This window comes from Bison bison, unplaced genomic scaffold, assembly GCF_000754665.1.
Source record: "Bison bison bison isolate TAMUID 2011002044 unplaced genomic scaffold, Bison_UMD1.0 scf7180017864456, whole genome shotgun sequence".
In the NCBI taxonomy this organism is placed as follows: domain Eukaryota; kingdom Metazoa; phylum Chordata; class Mammalia; order Artiodactyla; family Bovidae; genus Bison; species Bison bison.
In genome coordinates, this window is record NW_011495018.1 from 13472321 (window position 1) to 13479897 (window position 7577).

Sequence of the window (7577 nt, forward strand, 5' to 3'; positions counted from 1 at the left end):
GCTTATCCCAGAGCTGTACATCCAGCCTCAGTAGCTGCCATAGATTCCAGGGCCCCTTCTGAATCTGCCAGTGCCCCCCAGCTAGCTTTTGAATTCATGCCTTCTCTCTGTTTCATTTTGTGACTATCTCCACCATGTGCACAGTGGGAAGGGTGCTGATCTGGACACCCGAGAACTCCAGGTCAGATTTGGGGTCATGGACCCCACACAAAACAGCTAACCCTGGCTAAAACTTCTCCACTGCCATATCGGTGGCAGTGGTAGCGCAACCACTGAAAACCACTTTAGAAGCATTATAATTGCATCTGAAAAGCTCATGAGGCATATTATAGATACAGCATGATTTCACCCATATTAAATAAGTCTCTGAGTATATAAAAAAGGCCAAGTGCAGAGTGGTTAGAAACACAGGACGCATGCTGGAGTCAGTCTGTCTGTCCAGGCTCAAATCTGATCTCCCACCACCTCTAGCTGTGTGGCTTTAGGCCACAAGATTGCAGGGAGAAATATCAATAACCTCAGATATGCAGATGACACCACCCTTACAGCAGAAAGTGAAAAGAAACTAAAGAGCCTCTTGATGAAAGTGAAAGAGAAGAGTGAGAAGGCTGGCTTAAAACTCAACATTCAAAAAATGAAGATTGTGGCATCCGGTCCCATCACTTCATGGCAAATAGATGGGGAAACAATGGAAATAGTGACAGATTTTATTTTCTTGGGCTCCAAAATGACTGCAGATGGTGACTGCAGCCATGAAATTAAAAGACGCTTGCTCCTTGGAAGAAAAGCTATGACCAACCTAGACAGTATATTAAAAAGCAGAGACATTACTTTGACAACAAAGGTCCATATAGTAAAGCTATGGCTCTTCCAGAAGTCATGTATGGATGTGAGAGTTGGACCATAAAGAAAGCTGAGCACTGAAGAATTGATGCTTTTGAACTGTGGTGTTGGAGAAGACTCTTGAGGGTCACTTGGAATGCAAGGAGATCAAACCAGTCAATCCTAAAGGAAATCAGTCCTGAATATTCATTGGAAGGACTGATGCTGTAGGTGAAACTCCAATACTTTGGCCACCTGATGTGAAGAGCCAATTCATTGGAAAAGACCCTGATGCTGGGAAAGATTGAAGGTGGGAAGAGAATTGGATGACAGAGGATGAGATGGTTGGATGGCATCACCAACTCAATGGACATGAGTTTGAGCAAGCTCAGGGAGTTGGTGATGGACAGGGAAGCCTGGCGTGCTGCAGTCCATAGGATCGCAAAGAATCGGACATGGCTGAGCAACTGAACCGACTTAGCAAAACCTTTCTGTGCCTCTATTTCCTCCTCTGTAAAATAAGATAATAATGGTACCTACTTGATAGACTTGCTTTGAGAACTAATTGAGTTAGTACATGAAAAGCAATTATGGTAGTGCCTGGCACACTGAGTGTTGTTCTTTGTGTACACATGCGGGTGTGTGTGTGTGTGTGTGTACATGTATGTCTGCCTGCATGTGACTGTGGGTGTGTGCAGCCACTGAGAAAAGTTCCAACGAAAAAGAATCCAAAGTGCTAAATGTCTTCTGGTGGTGATCTGGGTTTTCTTCTTTATGCTTTTCTTTGCTTTTCAAATGATTTTCTTTATTTTACTTTTCTAATCAGGGGGGAAATGCTTGTGTTTGATTTTTACCATCTGAAAATCAGGATGCCAAACCTTGATCAACATATTTCCCAGGGTCACTGGGAGGTTCAAGGAGACACCAGATTCCAGGGTTTATAAACTGTGAAGTGCTGTACACAGTTGGGGAATTGCCCATATAAGCACCCTGAAGCCTCGAACCTCCTTAACTTGGGGGCACAGTCCCCCTGGTGGGTCCTGTGCCTGTGTCTCCCTCACACCCTGGCCCTGAATCTGGGTTGAGGGCTCACCTCCCTCGGCAAGTCCTCTCTGAGTGCCCCGCCAAAGGCCTCTGGAGGAGGGAAAACACTTCCCCCTTCAACCATGAAATGCTCCTCTGCCCTTCGGGCTTAAAAGCTGGATAGTCCTTTATCATTCCCTCCGTGGTGGAAAGACTATCTTTCCAGCACCCTCCCACCCACACATACCTCCCATCTCTACCACAATCAGGCCTCTGAATATTTTCCATTAAATTCAATGTTTTGTTTTGTTTTGTTTTGTTTTTTAATGCGCAGGGATCTCCTTCCTTGGGTATTTGTCCCAACATTTAGGGGGTATCTGGAGCCAGCTCCCTTCTCCAGCTCACTGATCCCAATTCATATCCAGAAATGAAATTTACGAAAGCCAAGAGATTCAAAGAACCAAGGGACCTTTCCCACATTTTCCTCCTGAGATTATTTTTTTTTTTTCTCTGTAAAACAAATTTGGCATCTTAAGCGAGATACCACTGTATATTTATGGGAGTTTAATAACTTCTTCCATTAATAACATAGACAAACTAATTTACCCAAACGTGTCTGTTTTAAACTCTGGGAACAAAGGGTGGGAGGAAGAAAATCAATCTTTCCTTTGTACTTGAGCCACTGACCCGTTAAAGCTTTGAAGATCATTTCTTTAAGAAATTGTGAGGAGTTATTTAACTACAAACAGCAGCTACCTTCCCATTCCAGCTGCGTAATCAAGCATAATAAATTAGAGTTTGTTTTTTTTTTTTTTAAGTTGACTCCTTCTTTTTTGTGTGTGTGTGTAACTGAAAATCCTTAATAGCACTTTGACAAATCGGCGTCATGGCAGACATCAGCAAACTTCCCTTGCACTGGAGCTAGTTAAGCCAAGCTGAAGCCATCCGGAGACATTCCTGATTGGAGGGCTTTGGGAGAAACCCAGGTTTTACCTTTGAAGCAGGGCTTGATAAAGTTCCTGACGCTGGCAGGGGTGACCGATTCCCTGGGACCCAGCCACCCTGAGCGGGTGGCAATTTCCGGCCTCAGCCCTGAACGCCCACCAGCCGAGGGACAGTCCATTGGGGAGGAGCAGCTTCGGCTGGCCCCCAGGAGCAGCCAGGCACCTCCCTCCCAAATCTGGCCAGCATTCCTCCGTGCAAACTGTTCTGATCCACTGTGATAAAAATCAGTCTCCGTGGGTCTTGAAAGAGTCAAAGGCCCTTCTTAATCAAATGATCAACTGTTCATTTTGAAAGCTTGACTGGTTCAATTAAGATCACAGGCAGGAGACGGGCTGGTCATATTACCCTCCTTTCCAGCCAGCCTGGCCAGTCGCCGTCCCCAAAAACCTACCTTTGACCAGCCCACTCCTGTGCCTGCCTGGAATGTTCCACCACCCCCTGATGAAATCTGACCACCCTTCAAGGCCTTATCCTGCTCCCACCTCCTCCCAGAAGCCTTCCCTGGGCCCACCAGCCGCCAGGGACCTGTCTTCCCTCTGAAATTTTGCAGCCATTTTGTGAATCCTTTCACTCAGGGTTTTATTGTGGTCTGTCTCAAGCTGCTCTTTACCACTTCCGAGCAATCAGACTGCAAGCTCCTTGAGGAGCCTGGCCATGGGACGTGGCCTTCCTGAGTACACCCTGACCGCTGACTGAGGACGGGCCTTTATAACCCCTGTGCGAGCCTGCAAACAGGCAGTCCTTGACAACCAAGGGTTGGCTCCCAAAAGTTCATTTGTGAGTCAGGCTGTTTGGAATTCAGAATGTGCTCTTTTATTTTTTTTCCAAAATAACAAAGTCCTAAAATGATGCAATAATGCTCTGGTGGAGACTGGATCGCAGGCTAGCCCACAGAATCCCATTTTGCCCGTAACATACCTGCAATACTACTCAACAGCCATGCTCCAATTAACAGTGTTAATCCACTGGGAGCTAAATAATTTTTTATGGGCCAGCCTGGGAACTTGACCCCACTATCCACTAAAGGGAAATGCTTTGGTGGGAAGCCCAGTCAAAGCTCCCCAGCCTTCCTCCCATCCGTCCAACACCACAGTAGCTGGCAGGATACAGAAAAGAGGCAAACCTATGGATCTATTCTCCTTCTGCTTTCTTCTACTGATCAGGTCAGCCTGGTTGCCCTATAATGAAAAGAGAGGGAGAGACTTAGGGAGTCCTAGTTGGCCAGAGATGCCCCTGTCAAAGCCAATTCTTTGTTGGATGCTGGCATCAGGGGTGGGGGGCTCTAAGTTCAGGGACCCTGGGAGGCAGCACCTACATCTCAAGTCTGTGGAGAGCTGCCCTTCCAAGCATGCCCAAACCCAGCCCTCAGACGTGTTCTCTCCCAAAGGCATTATTTCAATTGGGAGACACAGCAGACACCCATGTGCTCTGATGTCACTCTCACGAGGACTCTCATCTTTTTCCCCTTCTGTCCCTGGCACAAGGCCAGGTGGTACAGCATTCCCCGGCTTACCCCACCGCCCAGCCTCCAAGCACAGGGTCAGTGCTGGGACCCTCTGGGCTCCAATCCTACCCGTCTGTCCACACCTGGTGACTAGACAGGCTGAATGTCTATTTTTTAAAAGCAGTGAAACTTAAGGTATAACATTTTCAATCTCCCCTCCCCAGTTAATCCCATGCACCACCCCTCACTGCCAAAAGAAACTCCTACTTTTAGAATTGATGCTTTCAAGGACAATACCATGTATATCTCTCTTCTGATCAAGTGATCAATAAATTATATTCACATCAGTGATTTTTCTAGAAACAACTCCATCCCAAATTTTAGACCCACCCTGTATTCAGCACATGTGACCCCAGAACACCTTTTCAACTGACACATTAATGCCAGGGAGGTTGACCCTGGAAGGAAAGTCAAAAGTGGTCTGAGACATACGACTGTCGGGAAATCCTTAAATGGAAGCTTTCAGAGACTCGTTACCTCGTCACGTCACCACTTTGCAGACGCTGTGTTAGAACCCATTTAAAGCATTCAAGCATATAATCAAATTTCAGTAATGAGTTATTAATTAAGCAGGGGCAACCAATTCTCTGCTAACTGCCTCATAAACAATCGACAGGAGATTTGTGAATTTTGACTTCCTGACACTATTAAACAAATCAATATTAGGTTTCAGACACAGCAATTCAGACAGTTTTCTCTGTTATTTGGCAGTCATCTGCCTGGAATACTAATGAAAGAATTAAGAGCTGGAGATTTTGCATGTGTTCCATCAAAAAGATCCTTATCTGTGGGGAATTGGGGCCTGATTTGCATGGAAGAAGTCTTTGCTTTTGTAGGTACAATTTTTCTCAATATGTCACTCATTAGTATTTATAAAAGCTCTGGGCAGTGGAACGTCCACCAGGCTTCAGAGCCAGCAGCCAAAGCCCTACTGGAGATAGCTCGGAACAAAGCAATTCATTTATTTATATATTTTGCAGACTGGTTAATTTATAGCTAACCTAACCCATGGAACACTTGGGTCTAAGAATACAGCCAAGCGTCTTACTCAGCTTTTATTTTTTTCTAAAGGTCTGTTTGTTCCAGTGTAGAAAGAGCTAACTAAACCGGGAAGATGGGGTTTTGCAAAATCTGGGCGACCTCTGAGTGGCAAAGTGTGGTCATCTCGGTTTACCCTCAACCTTCTCTCTTTCTTTCTCTTCTCTTTGTTTATTTCCCTTTCGCACTCATGTGACTCAACAACAGTGCTGTTAAAAATACCTTATAGAGACAATGAAAGAGATTTACCTCTGTTTATCTAAGGAAGAAATAGAACCCAGGCAGTAGCAGTGCTGAGGTGCTCTTATTCTTCCTTGTGTACCCCAGACCCAGAGTCAGGGATTTGTTCAAGGGGTCACTCTGCAAGTGTAATCCATTCCCTACGTGGCCTCCTGGTTTAGTTGGCCACAGAGGTGCCAATTAGGAATTGACCTGAAGTTTTAAGGATTGGACTAACGTATGGATAAGGACTCTCTTCAGAGGCAGAAGATCCGCTGCTTATCACCCACTTATGTAAATTGCTTGCAGCACCTCTGTTCAAAACACCCACAACTATATGTCTGTGTGTGTAAACACATATACACATGTGTACACATATATGCACACATATATAGTTTTTAATAGATATTTATATATTATGTACTTTTATATATTGATATATTTTGTATAGATATACATACCCAGAGGGGCTTCCCAGGTGGCGCAGTGGTAAAGAATCCGCCTGCCAATAATGGAGATGCAAGGGAGATGTGGATTCAATCCCTGGGTCAGGAAGGTTCCCTGGAGGAGAAAATGGCAACCCACCCCAGTATTCTTGCCTGGAAAATTCCACGGACAGAGGAGCCTGGTGCTACTTCCCTTGTGGTTCAGACGGTAAAGAATCTGCCTGCAAAGCGGGAGAACCAGGTTTGATCCCTAGGTTGGGAAGATCCCCTGGAAAAGGAAATGGCAATCCACTCCAGTATTCTTGCCTAGAGAATTCCATGGGCAGAGGAACCCGGCAGGCTACTGTCCATGGGGTCACGACAAGTCAGACATGACGGAACAACTACACTTTCTTAGAGGAGCCTGGTGGGCTACAGTCCACGGGGTTGCAAAGAGTCATGACTGAGCAGCTGAGCACATGCACACATACATACCCAGAAATATATTCTTGAGAGAGTTGAGGTTTAATTTTTTTCAGATGCATTTGATTTTGTTCCTTATCGAAAAGTATTTTAGAACTATAATCTAAAGCCAGACAGAAAAAAAAAAAAAAAAACCCTGAAGGTTGTTATATAATGCTCAAGCTGAGAAATCTTATCAATGGTTCTTATTCCCTAATACTTAGACCACTAAGGAGTTCATTGATTAGCTTCGGAGGCCTCCAGAATTCTTCCAACATTGTCTGCCAAACTTCTTCTCTTTGAATATATGTATATTTTTAAAGATGTGGCTCAGGTGGTAAAGAATTTGCCTGCAATGCAGGAGACCCAAGCTCAGTCCCTGAGTCGGAAAGATCCCCTGGAGAAGGACATGGCAACCCACTCCAGTATTCTTGCCTGGAGAATTCCATGGGCAGAGGAGCCTGGCGGGCTACATTCCAAGGGCTGCAAAGAGTCAGACATGACCGAGTGACTAACACTTTCACTTTTCACCACTCAAAATGAATTAAGAACCACTTTTTTACCGCTTTTATAGATGGAAATCAGTGAACTGAGTGCTGTGCTTCTCGAGATGATTACTGATCGTTGCTAAATTCCCACCTCTAGACTTCTAGTCGTTCAGTCTTTCATTGCATGACATGCTGGAGTTACTGTTTATCTATCAATTAGGATTATAGTCCATTGTTAATAACAAGAAACTAAAAATAATAGTGACTTAAATTGGAAGAAATGTTCTCTTCTTCCACATAAATAAGGTCCACAGATAAGCAGTCCAGGACTAACATGACAGCACAATGGTCCCAGGCTTCAGACATTCTGTTGCCTCTGTTCTACCATGAGGTCCCAGACGGCTGCCCCAGCTTCAAATATCACATCCTCAGCTCTGCAGTCAGCAAAAAAGGAGAAAGAGTAGAGTAGTAGAGAGGGCATGCCCCTCTTTTAAATATATTCTTCAAGACCATCTTTACATCTTTAAAAAAAAATTTACATGGCCCCACCTATAAGGGAGACTTGGAAATGAAGTTTTTATGGTAGGGAAG